The sequence below is a fragment of the Anabrus simplex genome, chromosome 2 (assembly GCF_040414725.1).
Source record: "Anabrus simplex isolate iqAnaSimp1 chromosome 2, ASM4041472v1, whole genome shotgun sequence".
Classification (NCBI taxonomy): Eukaryota; Metazoa; Arthropoda; class Insecta; order Orthoptera; family Tettigoniidae; genus Anabrus; species Anabrus simplex.
Genome location: NC_090266.1, coordinates 92,176,133 through 92,200,309, shown reverse-complemented (window position 1 = coordinate 92,200,309; position 24,177 = coordinate 92,176,133). Strand labels below are relative to the sequence as shown.

The 24,177-nt window shown below is 42.8% G+C and overlaps 1 protein-coding gene across 1 annotated transcript in view; it reads right to left on the bottom strand.

The window, feature by feature from the left end:
• Positions 1–24,177, bottom strand: part of LOC136864960 (putative transmembrane protein INAFM2) — a 238,045-nt gene that overhangs the window by 113,219 nt on the left and 100,649 nt on the right. The window lies entirely within an intron of this gene.

Sequence of the window (24,177 nt, the reverse complement as noted above, 5' to 3'; positions counted from 1 at the left end):
GCACCTTCAAATGCCACCGGACTGAGCCAAGATCGAATCTTCCAAGTTGGGATCAGAAAGCCAGCGCTTCAACCGCCTGAGCCACTCAGCCCCACCGTGGAATATCAAGTGCTATGGAAGATTAATTGCACATCCTGTAAAAATAAATTGATGTCATCACAGTTCCAGAATCTTCGCTAATATGGTATGTAAATAATAATAGTCCTCCTCTGTGGTGTAGTGGTTAGTGTGATTAGCTGCCACTCTCGGAGGCCCGGGTTTGATTCCCGGCTCTTCCACGACATTTGAAAAGTGGTACGAGGGCTGAACGGGGTCCACTCAGTCTCGGGAGGTCAACTGAGTAGAGGAGGGTTCGACTCCAACCTCAGCGATCCTCGAAGTGGTTTTCCGTGCCTTCCCACTTCTCCTCCAGGCAAATGCGCGGTGGTACCTAACTTAAAGCCACGACCGCTTACTTCCCTCTTTCTTGCCTGTCCCTTCCAATCTTCCCATCCCCACACAAGCCCCCTGTTCATCATAGCAGGTGAGGCCGCCTGGGTGAGGTACTGGTCCTCCTCCCCAGTTGTATCCATTGAACCAAAGTCCAGGACACTGCCCTTGAGGTGGTAGAGGTGGGGTCCCTCGCTGAGTCCGACGGAAAAACCGACCCTGGAGGGTAAACATATTAAGAAATAAATAAATAAATACCGATCTCGATAGCTGCAGTCGTTTAAGTGCGCCCAGTATCCAGTAATCGGAAGATAGTGGGTTCAAGCCCCACTGTCGGCAGCCATGAAGATGGTTTTCCGTGGTTTCCCATTTTCACACCAGGGAAATGCCTTAATTAAGGCCACGGCCGCTTCCTTCCACTTCCTAGCCATTTCCTATCCCATCGTCGCCATAAGATCTCTCTGTGTCGGTGCGACGTAAAGCAAAATAGCAAATAAATAAATAAATAAATAAATAAATAAATAAATAAATAAATAAATAAATAAATAAATAAATAAATAAATAAATAAATAAATAAAGAATTGAAATGCAGAGTGAGAGTGAAGATCTACAATGTGCGCATAAGTTTTCAATGAAGCATATTCTTGTGACTGGAACGGAGAGGTAAAATGTACGGAAAGCCACTGAGCTGTTATCACTAACTGTGGGCAAAGCAAAATGTCATAACTTCCCAATGATTGGTGTTTATAGAGGATGGTTTGCTAGTTGCACTTCCTCTTAAAACAGTAATCTGTCTGTCATTAAACATTTCTCCTGAGGAGTGCGACAGGCTTCGGCAGCCGGCACAATTCGTATCCTCGCCGCTAGATGGCGGCTACATTCATTCAATTCCTTACCCGGTCGAGTGACTGGAAACAGGGTGTGGATGTTTATGTTCAGATGTTCGATAAATGTTCGACTTCTTAGAAATTATTTAAGAGAAGACTAGGCAAACAACTCATAGGGAATCTACCACCTGAACGACTGCCCAAAATGCGGATCAGTGGTGATTGATTGATTGATTGATTAATTGATTGATCTTGGAATCACATTTTATGACCGAGTGTTTTCTCCGTACCACAGGTCTGTATGCTCTAAGCCTGTGGTAGTCTCTTTCCCAATAACAAGAGTGACCTCTGATATGGTGGAAGAGGTTGATGTTTCTTCAGGGGCTTTTTACTAACATTCCATCGGTCAATACACATTTATAAATAATTACTTGTACATGAAAAATAATATCAGTAGTTTACAATATTATTTAACACAGACAATCTGCTATAACAACGTTAAAAAGCACGCCCGTGTGATTGGTCACGTTTCCTTAATTTTTTGTGAATAGTTTCAGAAATAAGACTTTATAAAAACGTTTTCAGAATCACTGGATGGAGAGAAAATACGAAAACCGATCCCTAAATACTTTATTTGCGATGCGAAAGAGTATTTAGTACTGAGGGAGCTACGGAAAGAGTTCGTGTTAAGTACAGTGTTGTAATATTAGTTGTAATTATAATAAAAATACTGAAATAAATTACAACATATGCATAGATATAACAATTGACAAATATATTTGACAAAATTGAAAAATATTAAGCATGTGATTAAATTAAAATCACGCAAATGATTAACGGAAACGCACAGTTACAATCGGCCGTGCGCTGTGCAGGCCCGCCATTGGTAACCAGTTGACATGTCTGTCTGTCTGTCTGTCTGTCTGTCTGTCTGTCTGTCTGTCTGTTAGGTAATCAGCCCAGAGGCTGGTTGGATCATCAAATAGCACCACCAAATGTTATGCGGTTATAAGGAAACCCCAAAAACCAATGGCAGCACCAAAATGAGGCGTACTAGGCAAGATGAGGAGTGAGGTAGTTTGTCATTGCTTTCCTCACTGGGTCAGAAAGTACTATTGCAGCACAACTGACCTTATGTGCAGCACCTTTCATAACACTCAGATGCAATAGGCATGCTCTGAATGTCATTACTCAGCACTACCCATACCCCAGCAACTTCCATATTGTCACAGCCATGGATGTTGACTGGGACTTCGGTGGAAGCTACACTTTACTCTGGCCTGTGCCAAGAGATGGATGAAAAAGTACTGTATCCATCAAGAAATGACAGCAGGTAGACCAGTTGACATCACCAGCCAAAACGATCTTGCGCGTGACCCCTACTGTCTATTCTAGTAACCGTAATAATAATGTTATTGGCTTCACGTCCCACTAACTACTTTTACGGTTTTTGGGGACGACGAGGTGCCGGAATTTAGTTCTTTTACGTGCCAGTAAATCTACTGACACGAGGCTGACGTATTTAAGCACCTTCAAATATCACCGGACTGAGCCAGGATCGAACCTGCCAAGTTGGAGTCAGAAGGCCAGCGCCTCAACCTGGCTCTAGTAACCGTGGTTCTCTTGATGATTTTCCGTGGATTCCCATGTTCACATTAGGAAAATGCTGGGGCTGTACCTTCTCAGCCCTAGCACCTTGGCATGCCATTGCCGCCAAAAGCTGGAACGCGTTAGTGCTATCTCCGCAAGCAAATATATACACAAAATAAACGAAATCCATGACTTTTACAGTCACAAGAAGAGGCTTTGTCTGCCAAGGCAGATGGCCAGCGCGTATTGGAGTATCACGTGGTGAGGACGGGGATTCCCTCACTTGTATCGCTTCGCTTTCTTGACCGAAACCGCTGCCTCCCACATCAGACAGCAACTCAGCTAACCACACAAGGCTGTTGCATTCCATTCTGACTGTCAATTCAGGATTAAAATCCGTAGACGAACCTTAGATCGAACTCGAGGTCTCAGGGTAAGTAGACACTCTTTCCTTACATGACAGGGCTGGCAATAACATACATACATACATCTTCATTATAGAGTGTTATGCGTTTGATCGTTCAGTCAGCAAGCCTCTGTGAATTGACTGTGCACCGTGACAATCCTCTGCAGCTAGTTTCACACCTCTCATCTTTAAATAACTGCCGCCTTGGTCCCTCTTTACTTCTCTTACCCTCCATGAGCGAATCCATTATTCCCCTAGGCAACCTATCCTCCTTCATTCATCATCATCATCATCTGTTTACCCTTTAGGGTCGGTTTCTCCCTCGGACTTAGCGAGGGATCCCACCTCTACCGCCTCAAGGGCAGTGTACTGGAGCTTCAGACTCTTCGTCGGGGGATACAACTGGGGATAATGACCAGTACCTCGCCCAGGCGGCCTCACCTGCTATGCTGAACAGGGGCCTTGCGGAGGGATGGGAAGATTGGAAGGGATAGGCAAGGAAGAGGGAAGGAAGCGGCCGTGGCCTTAAGTTAGGTACCATCCCGGCATTCGCCTGGAGGAGAAGTGGGAAACCACGGAAAACCACTTCCAGGATGGCTGAGGTGGGAATCGAACCCACCTCTACTCAGTTGACCTCCCGAGGCTGAGTGGACCCCGTTCCAGCCCTCGTACCACTTTTCAAATTTCGTGGCAGAGCCGGGAATCGAACCCGGACCAACGTGTTTTGATTTTGTATAAATGTACTGTGGTTCGTTATGTCTGGTATGTTAATATTTTCGTTGACATTACCTGGAAACAAGATATCACTATCATTTGAAAGAGTGCATGACCACTTCTTGCTGATTTCCATTCGGGCTGCTTAGCTAACAGTGCAGTTCTATGTTCTTGTGGATGAGATCGGCTTATGTGGATGCTCACTCCCAGCTTCCCTTTATAGAGTTTAAAACAATGTGGACAGGCTGTGGCGTTAACAACTTCAGCGGTGATAATCTGAGTCGTCGTGTTAGGTGATTCGTCCAAGGGTTCCATTTCAAGGATGTCATAGCAACTTTATTCAAAAGAACAGAATTAATAATGGCACGGCATTAAATATAGCCATATATATAGTATATTAAATTATCGTGCTATGATCAGTAATTACCAACGATGGAAAAATTTAAGTTGGAATTCCAGAATATCGGTAATGACGATGACTTCTGTAATCATGTAAAAGAATTCATGGAATTCTTATCCGAAGCCGTGCATCAGCTTCCCGGTCGAAAACACATGTCAGTGAAATTTTATGAAATACGGCGGAGAAAAAAGTTAAATAATCAACGCTAATTTACGCAATCAAGCAATCCAGAGAGGGTGACCAAGAGAGGCAGATTAAAGCGCCGTGAGAAGTATGAATACCAAAAGTTTCAATTCCTATACTACAACCAGAGACGAAAAACAGTACGTGCGGCAATCAGTGACACTAAAGAGGTCTGTAAGGTAAGGTAAGGTAAGGGTTATTCTGCCCGAAGGCAGGTCCGAACCTCCGCAGAGGTGTTCCTGAGCCGGAGTTTACGTACGGTAGGGTGGCCAGTTCCTTTCCGCTCCTCCATTCCCTTACCCCCCACCAACAGCGCGTGGCAACCCATCCAACTCCTGACCACGCCCAATGTTGCTTAACTTCGGAGATCTCACGGGATCCGGTGTTTCAACACGGCTAAGGCCGTTGGCGTCTGTAAGGTATATATATATATAATACACAACTACTTTTCCTCCCGTGTTTCAGTCCCCAGTGATTTGGAAAGATCAACATATACTTCACACACATCTGAATGTGTAGAATTAGAAGATACAATGAATACTGTCATTTCTAAACAAGAAGTAGAGTATGAAATCAAGAAAATAGCCGTTGACACATCCCCTGGCCCAGACCATATATTAATGAGGGCACTTAAACATGACACGTGTTATGAAATTATAGCATTGATTGCAACAACCATGTTAACGTGAACACTGGTGCCCGAGATTCATAAGAGAGCTAGCTAAAACCGTGCTTCTCCATAAGGGAGGAGACCCCATGGATCTAGATAACTGGAGACCAATAACCATCTATTCACTAGTGAGAAGAGTAAAAACTTGGCCTGCTCCTGAATACTGAATACGAATCAGTCAGGGTCTCGCTCCTACGACAACTCCGTGAGAAAGAATTCGATGCCTGGTGTGCCTTACCACAAAAGGGTAAGGGTGTTATACTGTATAAAGAATACACTCCAGCCAATCAGTGGGTAAGAAAACTCGAAGGAGCGACTGGAGAAATGCCATAAAACTGACAGCAAATGTAGTTCCAGTTGGTGCATTACCTGGCAGGTTCCAAGGCAATAACCACTGTCGGCGTTGCCACAATGAGATTGAAACACTTGGTCACGTCTTGGGTTCCTGTCCATTTAATGACACCCTACGGAATTCACGACATCATCGTATACGATCTATGATTGCTGAAGCCCTGAGAGAAAAGCACTATACAGTCTACGAGGAGGAACATGGATTGTCTCAGACAGGGTCAAGACGGAGGATTGACATGATAGCTATACCACCGAGCTCAAGTAAAGGGTTCATAATAGACCCCACAATTAGAACCGAAGCATCATCCACTCAACCACATGATGTACACAAGGAGAAATATGATATATATGAACCTAGACTTCCATACTATGCCGAGAAATATCATCTGGACTCCATAGATGTGTTAGGATTGATGATAGGAGCACGAGGCACCATTACTCACACATTTCACAACTTTTATAAGAAATTTAATTTGCATAACCAATTTATTAAGGACACTGGGTTAGCAGCTCTGAAAGGGTCGTTAGCAATAGCAAAAAATCATTCGTACTCTTAGCTATATCTTTGTCTTATGAGGAATTCCTCATGGGTTTCAAAATTGTTGACTGGTACACATAAACAAAAAAAAAAAAAAAAAAAAAATATATATATATTAAGTAGGCTTTACTATAGTGTACCTATCATTTATGGACATATTTTAAACGACCCTTGTAATTATTAATTAAATTTTCATGTACGCTTTGTCTTCTGCGCAGCCACCAAATGGGGGAAGCAGAAATAAATGCATTTCTCTCTCTACCAAGCGAGTTCGCCGTGCGGTTAGAGGTACGTAGCTGTGAGCTTGCATTCGGAAAATAGTGGGTTCGAACCCCACCGTGGGCAGCCCTGAAGATGGTTTGACCGAACTCGATAGCTGCAGTCGCTTAAGTGCGGCCAGTATCCAGTATTCGGGAGATAGTAGGTTCGAATCCCACTCTCGGCAGCCCTGAAAATGGTTTTCCGTGGTTTCCCATTTTCACACCAGGCAAATGCTGGGGCTGTACCTTAATTAAGGCCACGGCCACTTCCTTCCCACTCCTAGCCATTTCCTGTCCCATCGTCGCCATAAGACCTATCTGTGTCGGTGCGACGTAAAGCAACTAGCAAAAAAAAAGGAGATGGTTTGCCGTGGTTTCCAATTTTCACGCCAGAAAAATACTTGGGGTGTACCTCAATTAAGGCCACGGCCGCTTCCGTCCCACTCCTAGCTCTTTCCTATCCCATCGCTGCCATAAGACCTACCTCTGTCAGTACGACGTAAAACCACTTGTAAAGAAACGAAAAACTTCCAATTTAAGAATAAAGTATACTGATTCCACCCAGATCCACCTCTGTGGTGTAGTGATTAGTGTGATTAGCTGCCACACCCCGGAGGCTCGAGTTCGATTCCCGACTTTGCCACAAAATTTGAAAACTGATACGAGGACTGGAACGGGGTCCACTCAGCCCCGGGAGGTCAACTGAGTAGAGTGGGGTTCGATTCTCTCCTCAGCCATCCTCGAAGTGGTTTTCCGTGGTTTCTCCACTTCTCCTCCTGATAAATGCCAGGATGGTACCTGACTTAAGGCAACAGTCGCTTCATTTCCTCTTCTTTCTTCATACGTTCCAATCTCCTCTACCCCCCAACCCACCCACAAGGCCCCTGTTCAGCACAGCAGGTGAGGCTACCTGGGCGACATACTGGTCCTTCTTCTCATTTGTATGCCGATCCATAGTCTCACGCTCCAGGACACTGCTCTTGAGGCGGTAGAGATGGGATCCCTCACTGAGTCCGAGTGGAAAACCGAACGTGAATGTTAAACGGATATTGAACTGAAAGGGGAAGATTCCACCCAGTTATCATTGCCATATAACAAACAGATCGGTGTAAAGACTGATTTTTCTTACGGAATACACGTGATAGCAACCGTAAGCTAATGGCTATACCCTGTTACAATTTCACTTACTAGACAGTACTACCATCCTGGTAGATTTCACATCCTGAGTAAGCCTACTTGGAAATGATTCAGCTGTACCAGTTTTGAATTTTCTTAAGGTTTCTTCTCTCCATTTTTTGCTAGTGGCTTAACGTCGCACCGACACAGATAGGTCTTATGGCGACGATGGGATAGGAAAGGCCTAGGAGTTCTGTGGCCTTAATTAAGGTAAAGCCCCAGCATTTGCCTGGCGTGAAAATGGGAAACCACGGAAAATCATCTTCAGGTCTGCCGACAGTGGGATTCGAACCCACTATCTCCCGATTTCTTCTCTCTACTGACATCATTTCGGTCTTCGAAATGCTGACGTTCATATGGCATATCGTACTCTCTGCTTCTCTTATTAAGCTGAAAAATACAGGATGCCCAAGAAACTGTACAGTGCAGTGAAGAAAAAAAATTAGGATTAACATGATGGTTCCGTCTATCAGGATAAGTTAACAGTCAGAACACTCGTGTGTGGGGCACTGACAACCCTCACGAGTGGAAGGAAATGCCTCTACACGATGAGAAGGTCGTCTGTCTCCGTAGCGTAACGTTTAGGGCTATTAGCTACAGTCGTCGGAGACCTGGGTTCGCTTCCGGTACTGCCAGAGACTTAAGAATGATAGAAGGGCTGGCATGTTGTTAAAATGGCACGTGTAGCTCACCTCCATTGAGGGGTGTGCCTGAAAAGAGCTGGACCACCTCGGAATGAGGACACGAGCTTACTTTGTCCAGCTAAATGGACATAGTGTTTTCCAAGGGGTCCCAGGTTTGATTACCTTCACGGATTATTTCCGATGACTGGGGGCTGTGTGTGTGTGTGTGTGCCTTCTTCTGCATTAATATTCATCATAGACAGGACCTCATCCCCACAGACGCGCAGGTCACCTGTAAGCCGCCAATTCGAAAGACCTGCACTAGGCCTCTCCGGAGGCCACGCGCCATTGTATTATCAGAGGACTGGTGCATGGTGCGCCTTAAGTCGGCAGCGTGTTCTTGCACCAAGTTTCTTCCAAGACATGATACACGCAGAAATTCTGGAACATTTCGTGGTCCAACTCAATGAGCGTGAGAGTGAAGGCTTCAAAACTACTACTACTACTACTACTACTACTACTACTACTACTACTACTACTACTACTACTACTACTAATAATAATAATAATAATGGAAATAAAAGTTTCGTATGGCTATTTCTAGCCGGGTGCAGTCCTTGTAAGACAGACCCTCCGATGAGGGTGGGCGGCAACTATCATGTGTAGGTCACTGCTTGTTATTGTGGTGGACGATAGTGTTAAGTGTGGTGTGTGAGTTTCAGGGATATTGAGGACAGCACAAACACCCAGTTCTCGAGCCAGGGGAATTAACCACTTAAGTGTAAAAACCTTCGACCCGGCGTTGAATCGAACCCGGGACCCTCTGGACCAAACGCCAGCACGCTAACCATTTAGCCATAGAGCCGGACATAATAATAATAATAATAATAATAATAATAATAATAATAATAATAATAATAATAATAATAATAATAATAATAATAATAATACGTACAGGACCACCTGAGAGGATAATGTTTCTGTCATTATTTAAATGCAGTTATTTCAACGAAAATAACTTTTATCCTACGTGTTTTTAATGTCACACTAACAAATCGAAGGTTTTCGGCGACGTTGAAAATAAGTGAAAAACTTTCTTTTTTGCTAGTGGCTTTACGTCGCACCGACACAGACAGGTCTTATGGCGACGATGGGATAGGAATGGTCTAGGATGGGGAAGGAAGCGGCCGTGGCCTTAATTAGGGTAGAGCCCCAAAATTTGCCTGGTGTGAAAATGGGAAACCACGAAAAACCATCGTCAGGGCTGCCGACAGTGGGATTCGAACCCACTATCTCCCGGATGCAAGCTCACAGCTGCGCACTCCTAACCGCACGGCCAACTCGCCCGGTAACTGAAAATTTACATAGGCCTATCGTCATTATTAGGATATCATGCACTCTACTGATATTCTTTATTTTTTATTTAACAAGTGGTTTAAAGACGCATTAACTCATTAAATGTTTCCGGCGATCCTAGGATGACAAGGGACTAGGATTGGAAAGGAAGCGGCCGCGGTCTTACGTAAGGTACAGCCTCAGCATTTGCCTGGCGGTAAAATGGCAAACCACGGAGCACCGCTTCAGGGCTGTCGACGATGGCATTCGAACGCACCACCTTCCGAATGCAAGCTCATCGACCCAATCGCACGGTCAGCTTGCAACTGATATTCCGCATGGCACTAGTTTGTAACGATCTACGTGTTGCTGAATGGTAAATCTTTTATCTGCTGCTCCTTTTACGTGGCATATTTCTCAGGGAGAAACATTTATTTAATCGCTAAATAAGGGTTATGACAAAGGAATTCATTTTCTGTAAAACATAAAGTCCTGTCTTACAGAAGAAAAACTTCATCCAACACTTTACCAGGTGGCAGCGTCCCAAGAATCGATGTGACATTCCCACGCTATAAAGCTACATTGATGCACTGAGTAAGGAACATGGTTGATTGGGTGCCGCCGGAAATGCGATCAATTCCTTGGTAAATGTTTTTGATAAAACTGAGGCCATCATTGCCCCAGGTACCACTGGATTCATTGGCTAATGGTACGAAGAAGAATATTTGTCCAACAAATCACAGAAATGTATCTGACCAGCTAGAGAACAATTATCCTCTCCGAACTGTCGAATACACTAGTGTCCACAAGTTAAGCATAGTCACTAAACGAAGCCATACCGCCCGATAGGAATGCCAGATGGATTGATGAACAAACGGATGCTGAATCACACACCTTATGTCACACAACTTGCTAAAAAAAAAAAAACACTGTCAGAAAGGTTCGGATAGCTAAGGTACACCTTTGACAACAACTGACAAAACTTGGCAATGTCTTCCACAACAAAATATGCTGTTAAAAGGGTGTATGGTTACCCCTAATGGCCACGCATGTTTTGCAACGACATGGCATGCTCTCTATCAGATGATCCAAGAGCTCTTATGGCAGTCGATCCCATTCCTCCGAAAGGGTAATGCGAAGGTCTTGGTGGGTCCTTGGTAGAGGCTGACGGGATGCAATTCGCCTTCCCAATGCCTCCCAGGCATGTTTTATAGGATTCAGATCCACAGACCTCGCTGGCCAGTCCATGCCATGAATATCTTTCCCAGCCAGAAATTCATCTACCAGAGCAGTGCGATGCGGTCATCCATTAAGGGGAAGTCTGGACCAACGGCACCTCTGAAGAGTCGAACATGTGGTATCAGTACTTCATCCCTGTATCTCCGAGCGTTAACAGTGCTCCTCGGACCACCCATGAAGATGTGCAGGTCCGTAAGGCTATTCAACATGATGCCACCCCAGACCATGACGCCACCACCACCATACTGGTCCCGTTCCACGATGTTCCTCTGGTTGGATCGGCTATCCGGTTCTCTAGAGATTAATGTGCGACGGGAATCGTTCTGCAAACTGAAGCGGGATTCATCTGTGAAGAGCACATGCCTCCATTCATTCATGGTCCAGATTGGATGTTGACGGCTCTACAGTAAACGGGCCCGTCTCTGTGCTGGAGTGAGTGGGATGCACACCGCTGAACGTCGGGTAAACAGCCCTGCTTGTCTGAGCCTCCGATACACAGTTTGTCGGGAAACGGCAAGCCCTGAGATTGCTGCAATTTCCGCCGACAATTGTGTTGCAGGTGCACTCCGATTTCGTCGGGCGGTTAAGGCCAGATATTGGTCCTGCTGTGGGGTGGTTACCCTTGGTCGACCTGGTACTGGCCTACGACTAACATCTCCTGTGTCTCGAAATCGTCTCCAAAGCCTGGAAATGACACTTTGTGGAACATTCAAGGATACGGCGACTTTGGGCTTTGTCTGACCTGCTTCCAGGCGGCCGAGTATTCTACCCTGCAAAACGGGGTCCAAATGGCGTCGTTGTGCCATTGTGTTGTCACGTTCACTACGAAGCTACACTCTGCACACTATGACAGGACAAACACGACTGAGGGAATATGAGGCGCAGGCACTGGCTGTGTTTACCTTGCGGTTACGCCTCAAGTCAAAGCAGGGAACACTCCTTTCCTACGCAGAGCGAACACGTAAGGTTGATAGGACATATGTCGAACGTTTTGCGGTCTATTTCCTGTTTCCGTGCTTACTCGTAACTTATGCTTAACTTTTGGACACTAGTGTATTTTACCTTCAATAGAGAACTTTGGACGGCTTTATCCTTGGCATTTTAAGACTTGAAGTACTAAGCGAGTTCGCCGTACGGTTAGGGTCGCGCTGTTGTGAGCTTACATTCGGGAGTTAGTGTGTTCGAATCCGACCGTCAGCAGCCCGGAAGATGGTTTTGTGTGGTTTCCCATTTTCACACCAGGCAAATATCGGGGCTGTACCTTAATTAAATCCACGGTTACTACCTTAACAATCCTAGCCATTTCCCATCAATCCTTCCTTCGCAGAAAACGTTCGATATGTTAGCACGGCGTTAAGAGCAAAAGCAGAAAGCTACAACCCACTTGAAGTAAATAACACACGGATAAATAAAATTCGCACTGTGTAAAATGAAACTAACCAGGACGTATATGTGTGTGTTAATATTCAGGTACTTCAGTACCTTACTGAAATTTGAATTTGTACATACCTCAGTGATAATACCTCCTACTCCCATTGCAAGCCAACCCAGATTAGAAGCAGTGTCCCATCGCACTTTAGGGATGTGGATTTCCAAAGAATATGGGTAGGAGTTGTAGAACGCTACTTTATTTCACTGTTTTCGGACCGAGTACTGAACCTTTTGATGTTTGAGTATTCTTTTTTTTTTCAACTTGATTTATGTCGCACCAACACATATAGGTCTTATGATGACGATGGGACAGGTAAGGGCTAAGAGTGGGAATGAAGCGGCCGTGGCCTTAATTAAGGTATAGCTCTAGCATTTGCCTTGTGTGAAAACGGGAAACCACGGAAAACCATCTTCAGGGCTGCCGACAGTGGGATCCGAACCCACTATCTCCATAATTCTGGATACTGGCCGCACTTTGATGTGTTAGTGCGACGTTAAACCATTAGCAAAAAATATTTCCAATGTAAATGACTAAATAATAACGCAGATCGAAGAAAAATTGCTGCAAACGACAATATTAAAAATGGCAAAACATGACAAAATGACTTCATAAATGAGCATTTCTGTAATCAAGGGGCCATAATCAGGATTTATACGTAAGTTAGCAATGTGTATGATGCACCAGTTAAAAGATGATGTCATCAAAATTTCGGTCCAGCTCATGACCATTTAAAATGCCACTCAGCCGTTGCCCATGGTTCGCGAACTAGGACGTGACTACAGTAACTCACACACCAAACCAATAAAATAATAATAATAATAATAATAATAATAATAATAATAATAATAATAATAATAATAATAATAATATCGCATCCGGGAGATAGCGGGTTCGAATCCCACTGTACCTTAATTAAGGCCATGGCCGTTTCCTTCCAACTCGTAGGCCTTTTCTATCCCATCGTCGCCATAAGACCTATCTGCGTCGGTGCGACGTAAAGCCACTAGCAAATAATATAATAATAATAATAATAATAATAATAATAATAATAATAATAATAATAATAATAATGTGTATGTTGTATGTTGGGTATTCAGCCCGAAGGCTGGTCTGATCCTCCACAGCTCCACCAAAGGCTATCATAGACAGCTTAGGCATCACTGAAGAGGCATACTATGGAAATGAGGAGTGAGGTAGTTTCCCATTGCTTTCCTCACCGAGCCAGAAGTTGCTATTGCATATCAGTCTGCCAAGCCCACTGAAATGCATACACCAACCGACCCTATGGACGATATTTTCACACCAATCATAACAGGGACTGACTGCATAAGGAATGGTGTTACTAGCATCGCTCATACCTTGGTCACTTTCATATTGTCAAAGCCAAGGATAAGACTAAGACAGCTTAATGAAAGTAACAAATTGCTCTAGCCCATACCAGAAGACATAGCGCACTGTAAACACTACATCTCGCCAGTGAGGGCAAATAATAATAATAATAATAATAATAATAATAATAATAATAATAATAATAATAATAATAATAATAATAATAATAAGCCGCCTCTGTGGTGTAGTGGTTAGCGTGATTAGCTGCCACCCGCGGAGGCCCGGGTTCGATTCCCGGCTCTGCCGCGAAATTTGAAAAGTGGTACGAGGGCTGGAACGGGGTCCACTCAGCCTCGGGAGGTCAACTGAGTAGAGGAGGGTTCGATTCCCATCTCAGCCATCCTGGAAGTGGTTTTCCGTGGTTTCTCACTTCTCCTCCAGGCGAATGCCGGGATGGTACTTAACTTAAGGCCACGGCCGCTTCCTTCCCTCTTCCTTGCCTATCCCTTCCAATCTTCCCATCCCTCCACAAGGCCCCTGTTCAGCATAGCAGGTGAGGCCGCCTGGGCGAGGTACTGGTCATACTCCCCAGTTGTATCTCCCGACCAAGTGTCTGAAGCTCCAGGACACTGCCCTTGGGGCGGTAGAGGTGGGATCCCTCGCGAAGTTCGAGGGAAAAACCGAACCTGGAGGGTAAACAGATAATAATAATAATAATAATAATAATAATAATAATAATAATAATAATAATAATAATAATAATAATAACAATAATAATAATAATATACGGATCCTTAGCTGAATGGCCAGGTTCCTAGACTTCGGCTAAGAGGGCCCCGCGATCGATTCCCGGCCATGGCGAGTATTTCAACTGCGTCTGGTTCATTCCTGTGTGGTTGTTCGTCGTAATACACTTCCCTTAATCTACATACACCACAGAAACACGCAATGGTAGATACAATCCTCCACATGGGGTTGGCATCGGGAAGGTCATCTGGCCGCAAAACTGGCTCAAATAGGCACCAAGCGCCGATTCTAATATACTGGGAATAAAGCCAAGGAGAAGAAACAAATTAATATCCGGTTTTCCGACTGAAATTATAGCATCTTGGCCTTCGTTCCACGGGCCCAAAGGGTTCAATTTCCAGCCGGACTAAAGGCTTTCCATGTTAAATGGACCGGCGAGTTGGCCGTGCGGTCAGGGGCGCGCAGCTGTGGGCTTGCGTCCGGGAGATAGTGGATTGGGGTTTAAACCCCACTGTCGACAGCCCTGTAGATGGTTTTCCGTAGTTTCGCACTTTCACACCAGGCAAATGAAGGAGCTGTACATTAGTTAAGACCACGGCCGCTTCCTTTCAACTGTTAGACACTTCCTATCCCATCGTCACCGTAAGACCAATCTGTATCGGTGCGACGTAAAACAAACTGAAAAAATCTTACGTGGTTAATTCCCTTCGTTAGGGGATTGATTATTTGTGCTGTTCCGTGCAACTCATAAGTTATACCACACGCAACAATATCCTCCACCAACATGCCGTCCACCTTACAATGGCTGTACGGAGCTAGAAGTCTTCTTCTATTGCTTTTCCCACAATTGCGGGGTGGTGGGTGTGAACTGTGGCGCACATGTCGATTCAGCCCATTTGTACAGCCGGATGCGCTTCCTGACGCAAAATATATGTGGGGAGTTGTAATCACTATTGCGTGTTTCTGTGATGGTTGGTAGTGTGGGGTATTGTCTCAGTCCTCGAGCCAGGAGAATTAATAAGACGCAATTATAATTCCCGACCCGGCCGGGAATCGAACCCGGGTGCAACCGAAAGCGTCAACGCTGATCATTCAGCCAGGGAGTCGGCTGGCAATAGTCACATGAAATAGTAATAATAATAATCATAATATTATTAATAATGTCCGACTTCTTAGCTGGATGGACGAAGTTGAGTGCTTCAGTTCAGTGGGATGTAAACAGATTCTAGGATGAGTTTAAAGCAATTCTTGAGAAATGTGAAAACAGTTTGTTCCTTTAGAGGTGGTAAGGTAAGGTAAGGTAAGGTAAGGTAAGGTAAGGTAAGGTTGTATTCTGCCCGAATGTAGGTCCGAACCTCTGTAGAGGTGTGCTTGAGCCGGAGTTTACGTACGGTAGGGTGGCCAGTTCCTTTCCGCTCCTCCATTCCCTTACTCCCCACAAACAGTGCGTAGCAACCCATTCAAATCTTGCCCACGCCCGATGGTGCTTAACTTCGGAGATCTCACGGGATCCGGTGTTTTCAAAACCAATACGGCCATTGGCAGGAATGGTAAAGACCCACTATATTAAAACGGAGAACTAAAGAGACTAAGAAGGAGGTGCAGGTTGTAAAGAAATAGAAATGGCTGTGGAAGTAAGTAGAAATTGAAGGAAGTTACTAAGAAATTGAATCTAGCAAAGATATCAGCTAAAGATAACATGATGGCAAGCATAATTGGCAGTCCTATAAATTTTTGTGAAAAATGGAAGGGTATGCATAGCTACTTTAACGAAGAAACAGGTTCCAAGAAGGATATTCCAGGAATCTTTAATGAACAAGGGGAGTGTGGATGCGAGGATCTATAAAGACAGAAGTAGTCAGTCAGCAGTATGTAAAGATTGTTGGTTACAAGGATAATTCCGGATAGAGGAGGTGACTAATACTAAATAAGTATTAAAATTTACCTAAAATATCAACGACATTTACAATAAGATACAAAAGCTGAAAATTAGAAAAACAGGCGGAATTGATAAGATTTCTGGGGATATGGGTGGGATACAGTAACATATCTGAAGTACTTATTTGATTATTGTTTGCATGAAGGATCTGTACCAAATGAATGGAGAGTTTCTGTAGTAGCCTATGTATATAAAGGAAATGGTGAATGACATAAAGCTGAAAATTACAGGCCAGTCAGTTTGACATGCATTGCATGTAAGCTTTGGAAAGCAGCTTTCTGATTATATGAGACATGTTTGCGAAATTGATAACTGGTTCGATAGAAGGCAGTTCTGGTTTATGAAAGTTTATTCCACTGAAGCTTAACTTGTAGGATTCCAGCAGCTTATAGCAGATATCTTGGATTCAGGAGGTCAAATGGACCGTATCGCGATTGACCTGTCTAAGTCATTTGGTAGGGTAGATCATGGGAGACTACTGGCAAAAACGAGTGCAATTGGACTAGACAAAAGAGTGACCGAATGGGTGTATATATTTCTAGAAAATAGATCTCAGAGAATTAGAGTAGGCGAAGCTTTAACATGTAATAATTAAGAGGGGGATTCCTCAAGGCACTATTATTGAACTTGTATGTTTTGTTATATACATAAATGATAGGAGTAAAGTCCGATTCGTTGGCTGAACGGTCAGCGTACTGGCCATCGGTTCAGAGGGTCCTGGATTCGATTCCAGGCCGGGCCGGGGTTTTTAACCTTCATTGGTTAATTCCAGTGGCTCGGGGGCTGGCTGTTTGTGCTGTCCCCAACATCCCTGGAACGCACACACCACACATAAAACTATTCTCCACCACAGTAACACGCAGTTACCTACACATATCAGGTGCCGCCCACCCTCATCGGAGGGTATGCCTTACAAGGGCTGCACCCGGCTAGAAATAGCCACACGAAATTATTATAGGATTAAAGAAGTGGAAACGGAGATGCGGCTTTTTGAGGATGGTGTTATTTTGTATAGAGTAATAAATAAGTTACAAGATTGTGAGCAACTGCAAAATTACCTCCATAATGTTGTGACATGGACAGTAGGCAATGGTATGATTATAAAAGCGGTTAAAAGTCAGGTTGTGAGCTTCACAAATAGAAAAAGTCCTCTCAGTTTTAATTACTGAGTTGATAGTTCCTTTTGGGGATCATTGTAAGTACCCAGGTGTATATAAGAAAAGATCTTCTTTGGAATAAAGGCATAAATGGGACTGTACATAAAGGGTGCGGATCTCTGTACATGGTTATGTGGGTATTTAGGGTTTATAGTAAGTAGATAAAAAGTCTCAGTGGCGCAGGCGGCAGCGCGTCGGCCTCTCACCGCTGGGTGCCGTGGTTCAAATCCCGGTCACTCCATGTGAGATTTTCGCTGGACAAGGCGGATGCGAGGCAGGTTTACTCCGGGTACTCCAGTTTTCCCGGTCATATTTTATTCCAGCAACACTCTCGACTATCATTTCATTTCATCTGTCAGTCATTAATCACTGTCCGAGAGGAGTGCGACAGGCTTCGGCAGCCGGCACGATTTCTATCCTCGCCGGAAGATGGGGGCTTCATTCATTCCATCCCTGACCCGGTCACTGACTAGAAAACAGGTTGTAGGTTTTCATTTCATTTTCAGTAAGGATGTAAAAGGAAGGGGCATAAAAGTCTCTGGTAAGACCCCAACTAGTGTATGATTCCAGTGCACGGGGCCCTCACCAGGATTACATGATTCAAGAACTGGAAAAAATTCAAAGAAAAGGAGCTCGATTTGTTCTGGGTGATTACCGACAAAAGAGTAGCGTTACAAAATTGTTGCAAAGTTTGGGCTTGGAAGACTTGGGAGAAAGGAGACGAACTGCTCAACTAAGTGGTATGTTCCTAGGTGTCAGTGGAGAGATGCGTGGAATGACATTAGTAAACTAATAAATAAGAATTGTGTCTTTAAAAGTAGGAAAGATCACAATATTGAACCCTTGACTTACCGTTCCATCGTTGGTTGGCCACAGCTGCTACAGTAGAGCAATATCGAACTCTGAAATCTTGCTTTTTTTGCTACAGGCTTTACGTCGCACCGACACAGATAGGTCTTATGGCGACGATGGGATAGGATAGGCCTAGGAGTTGGAAGGAAGCGACCGTGGCCTTAATTAAGGTACAGCCCCAGCATTTGCCTGGTGTGAAATTGGGAAACCACGGAAAACCATCTTCAGGGCAGCCGACAGTGGGATACGAACCCCCTATCTCCCGGATGCAAGCTCACAGCCGCGCGCCTCTACGCTCACGGCCAACTCGCCCGGTCTTAAATCTTGGGGTCGTTGCGGAAATGTTTCGGTCACGATCTTAACCAAACGATGGGGTTCAGAAGAGAGCCTAACTACTTGAAATGTTGAGCAAATATGTGCTTACTAACTTTTATTAAATTCTTAATGGCACAAAAAAAAATTATATTTATAAATCCTTGATCAACAATTAATTATGAAATGTTTCAACGCAGTCACATTGCATAGCGTCTATATTTTCTTTTACAACATCGAAGAATTTGTTTCGGTGAAAGTAGGAATATCATAAATTAGTGGACGGCAAAACAAAAAAAATGAAAGGAAAACCTGAAAAATCGGGCACCTATTAATCCAAACGATAACTGAGAATTAATCCACACGATCCGTGGAAAATCTGACCTTCAACAAGTAGAACGCCTGATTTACTCTCAATTAAGGTTATCCAGCAGTCGAATACCCTTTCGGATACGGAACACCCGCCGAATGGACCCTTAATCGAACCAAATTGACTATCAGTTGCTTTGGATAGGTTGCGAAATATTATTGGAAAGCATGGTATTCACTACAAGTTAACAGCAGCATTCACAATTGAAACAAAATTCCACCATGTATTTGTCATTTCATGACACCCTTAAGTGATAAAATAATCCCGATGCTGAACGTGCATCACCCAAACAGCTGTTCAGAAGCAACCAGCAACAACATGATCCGCGAGGATCTTACGTTACGTCGTTCTGAAGCAACAAAACTGCGAAATGCAGGAAACACTTATTCATCACGCATTTAGAAGAAATGCCAAACACTGAAGTTAATAAAAAGTGGTAAATCACTTGAAAAATATTATTATAAAACCGACTTTCAGGTTATGAGTGGTTACGTTACGCTTAATAAACTTACTAGTCCACAGAGAAAAATATACACAAATTTAGAATTAAAGAATTCTTTCCTACTTAACAATGACTACCATCACAGATCCATCTACTTATTGTTTGTCCCAACACACTACCTACAAAGCTATCAATTAATCGAACTCAACTACGTATAAAATGAAAGAACGACAAAAATTGAAAATAAAATATATCACTGGCTGACGAATCGAATCCGTATTCGTAACTCAAGTCTCATACTAATACATTGAGTGTCAATATGCACACTATCAAAGCGAAACGGACGTCAGAACGACAAAACAATTAAGCCGTAAAACAAAATAAAATATCGAAGTTATTTGAACTCAACACGCATGGTGAACTACAGCAAAATATTCAATCACCATTAGCTCAGTACCCAATGTTGGACAACCCTCATTTGCCGATAGCGGACCCATAATCTTTGGGGACACCTTCCAGCTGTTGGGAGCTGCGCGCAAGTTTGGCCTCATTATTACCGATCTAACCCTCTTCATATTTCGTATTTTACTGCAGATGCTACCATCGCCCAAGTCACTTCGCAAAAACATCTAATCTAAGACTTGAGTATGTACAGCTGACATCCTAGACCTATCGTCGGGCCTACTTAACATCTGTACACCCTAACACTAACTAACCTTCCTAATTCTATCGTTGAGCGTGAACTAGGACGTCTCATCATCAGTATACTCCTAGGATAACATGTGACGTCCTAAATCTACTGTCGGGCGGAAACTGGGTCGTATATGCTTCCCCTAGCATAGCAGGTGAACCCGTAATTTCAAACAAACTCTGATATTTTTAACTGTAAGTCTGGTCGCAAACGAATAACACACAACGAAACAACCCTTGCCACAGAACGAATGCAAGTCGAAAAATGCAATAAGTTTCTATCTTGTTACAAAAACAACGTGAACTTGAAAATAAATATCACGTGGCGAACAATCCCCCAACTCAAACACGATCTCAGCCTGCGCAATGAAGTTTAGGAAAGAATAATATCTTCCAACACACATCTAACATTATGGATGTCGTCAAAAGTAATAATCATCACCAGCGGAGAAATCCATATTATAATTTTAGGATGAAGCCCTCAGATTGCCTAACGTCATTTTCCAAATATACATATCTATGACTATCCAGTGAAACGAAATTCAATAAATTTATACAGTCAAACATATCGCTTTAAAAACGTCGAATATCTCATTCCACAAATGCTCCTATTTATTGATAAATTACCGCCTTGTAATTTATGAACTCTGCTGATTGGAAACTCGTCCTTACAGTCAAACAACACCAACCGTGTATACAAAATGCTCTTTTATCCTTGAGGTCATATTATTCTGATATCCATTACTGACTTTACGTAACTAGTCACTTGAATTTTACTACCAAGAGTTACCCACCAAAAATCGTTTTTCACTTGGGATCTTATTTGACATTTACTGTGCTTCACACAATAATGATCTCCGACCGACCTTCTCCAGGTCCCAGCTTTCGGATTGTTAGCGAAATATACTACAGCCTGCCACATAAATCTCACATTTACTATACAGCCTGTCTCAAAAATCCTTCCTTGGCAAACATAGGCTCTCATTCTCCTCGCCTCCTCACGGCGGTATTACGTACAATCCAGGCTCCCTTTTGCCTTCAACATTTCTACCATTCTCATCTCCACATATATAAATTCTTCGCTCTCAATCCATTTTTCTTATATTTCAAGATCCTTTTCAAATCTCAATCCTCTTGTGAAAAAAATTATAACCTTTATAAAATACACCTCTTTATTTTTACTCTTACTACAACTTTCGGACCTCGAGAATACAACAGCACACCGTGATTTTCCATATCATCGACTTACACGATGTCACAAAATTTTACTTCCCATGAATAAAACATAAATTTATCGAATTTCACTGGAATTTTTCTAAATGCCCGCAATCCTTGTAAAACATACTTGTTAAATCCACTTTTAACATAGGAAAATTTTATCCCGCGGTAGACATTATTATTATTATTATTATTATTATTAATTTCGACAAAAATTTTTGAATTCAAACGATATTCGAAATTAAGACATTTGCCACGACTACTTTATCATGATCACCTTCCTAATTTTCCTCACTTCGGACAATATCTCGAAGAACATTAACCCAAGATTTAAACGTCGCATTTTATAGTTTCTTGAGTTTACAAAACTAAAGATTTTCACACGCTCACCAGAAATATAATACTTTTGCATGATCATTACAAAATACCAACCCGATACACGCCTGGAAATTTGGTTGGGACAAACAACATTCTAACTACAACATTATTAAAAGTTACCGACCTGTGATCGCAGCCATCGCCTTGGATTCTGGCTGCATTCAACCAGCAAACCTCGGGTGTTTAGCCTGCCATGACTAACTTTATCATCATCTTCTTGTAAATATATACAGCTTAGATTACACAATATTCTATAACACACTTTCGACACGGTCACCTTGTGATGAGCTCGCCCTTCAAATGGCGATAGACACAATTTTCCCAGGAGTCTGCTCTGGTTAGGCCAGGTGATACAAACGGATAAGACACCAGACGCAGTGGCTAACTTCAAACTCTTCTACAACAAACACACGCTGAATACCGAGAGAAATTCAATTACTTCTAGACCTTCAAAGTTTCATTAGCGGCAGCTCAAAAAAGTTTCTATCTTCTTCCATTAAATAGTATATTTTAACCATAGCCACGAACATGTACTGAGTTATATTGGAGACCAACTTTTCGCACTTTCTTCTGACGAGCGTCGAGGGCTTCGCCGCTCCAGTAACCAGACGGACACTGAGAAATATACAGAGGGAGGTTTCTTTTATACTCTTATGGGGTGACACCACTCACACCACTAAGTTTGATTATGCAATCTGCTAATTTCGCGTCCAATAGACCGAGTTTTCTGAAATTTGTTCCATAATTCCGGACAGACTTGTGATTTATTTAGATGTTAATCTCATAATTTTACCCCACTGGCAACAGGTGAAATAAATTATTTCTGCCCGGGCGTTTCGCGGGTTTTCTTCATCAATTGACCTTGGCACGTGTAGTTAGTTCGCGGATCGGACGTGGATTCGACTCTAGGCTTAACTGTATTTATATTTACCCTGGGGATTCCGTCTTCACGTAGGGCTTAAGAATAATTTAGATTATTTATTTCCGGATTTACTGTGTTGCCAAAATCTCTTGTTACGAAGAATTCCATGTATTTGAAGAATTGTTGAGTACTCGAAGTCCACCGAGGTGTCACGGTATTTCACGAGCTTGCGGCTCGGCTCACCACGGGTGAGTTCGTTCCCACGCGACAGAGAGGCTCTTGAAATGCGAACATGGCTGCTCTCAAAAATAAAAGTAGCTTGTTATTTGAGATAAATATTGAAAAAATAAAAAAATTCTCATCGTAGAATTATGGGTTCAATATGAAGATAAAGTTGGAATTCAAGAGGACAAATTGGGGCAATTATTTGTTTATAGGAAGGGGAGTTAGGGATCGGAGTAACTTACCACGGGAGATGTTCAATAAATTTCGAATTTCTTTGTAATCATATAAGAAAAGGCTATGAAACCAACAGATAGGGAATCTTCCACCTGGGCGACTGCCCTAAATGCAGATCGGTATTGATTGATTGATTGATTGATTGATTTGTCTCGTGGTCGATTCCTGTTCAGGTCGGAAACTTTAATCCCCTCTGGTTAATTATTCTGGGTCGGGGATTGGATGTTTTTGTTTGTCCCAACACACTCGTCTTCATATTTAGACATCACACCACACTACCAACCAACACAGAAACACGCAATAGTGGTTATATTCCTTCACATGGGTTTGGCGTCAGGAAGGGCATCCGGCCGTAAAGCAGGGTCAATTCCACTTGTGTTATACAGTTTACACCCGCAACCCCATGAGAATGTGGGAAAACGGAATAATAATAATAATAATAATAATAATAATAATAATAATAATAATAATAATAATAATAATAATAATAATATTGAACCATGCGTTAGGAATCTCCAGCTATTCGAATTCTTCGCCAGCTCTATGGTGTTGTAATTTGTGTCGTACCTACTGAAGTATCTGATTGAAGTAGTTTCAACTGTAAGCAACAGTTGTCTCTACTAGCTATTTTCTAGTGAAGCTTAACGTTTAAGAGCTTTAACTATTGTGAGAAACTTGTTGTTTTAAGTTGGTAATGTAATCCCATATGTAATTACTTGTAAGAATTCGAAAACTCTGGTTATAAATTGTAATATGTCTGCGCTTCTGTGCTCATCAATTGTTGAGCCTCTGTTGTAAATAACCGTTAGCTTTGAAGCTCCTTTGGTACAAACCAATTTAGAGCCGACGAGCTCTCCTTGGGGTGGCTTATAATCACAATATTGTAAAATTGCTGAAACTTTACGCTCAGCTTCTTATTGTCCGAGCTTCCTACTCTCATTCCATGTTGTCTGTTTGTCTGTTAAAGATTTTATGCTGTCGGAGGAAACGAAGTATAAATTTTCTAAAATTTTATTAGGTTTTCTCAAACTTTGATTTATGCTTTGTCCAGCCTTTCACCCTTCACGCTTCCATCCCTTTGCGAACCACGGATAAGTCCGTATCAATAATAATAATAATAATAATAATAATAATAATAATAATAATAATAATAATAATAATAATAATAATTGTACCGGGAGGTACACCTCAACACCGCGCATTCAAAAGATGCGCCTTAAAGAACTCTATCTATCTAACCAAACCTGAA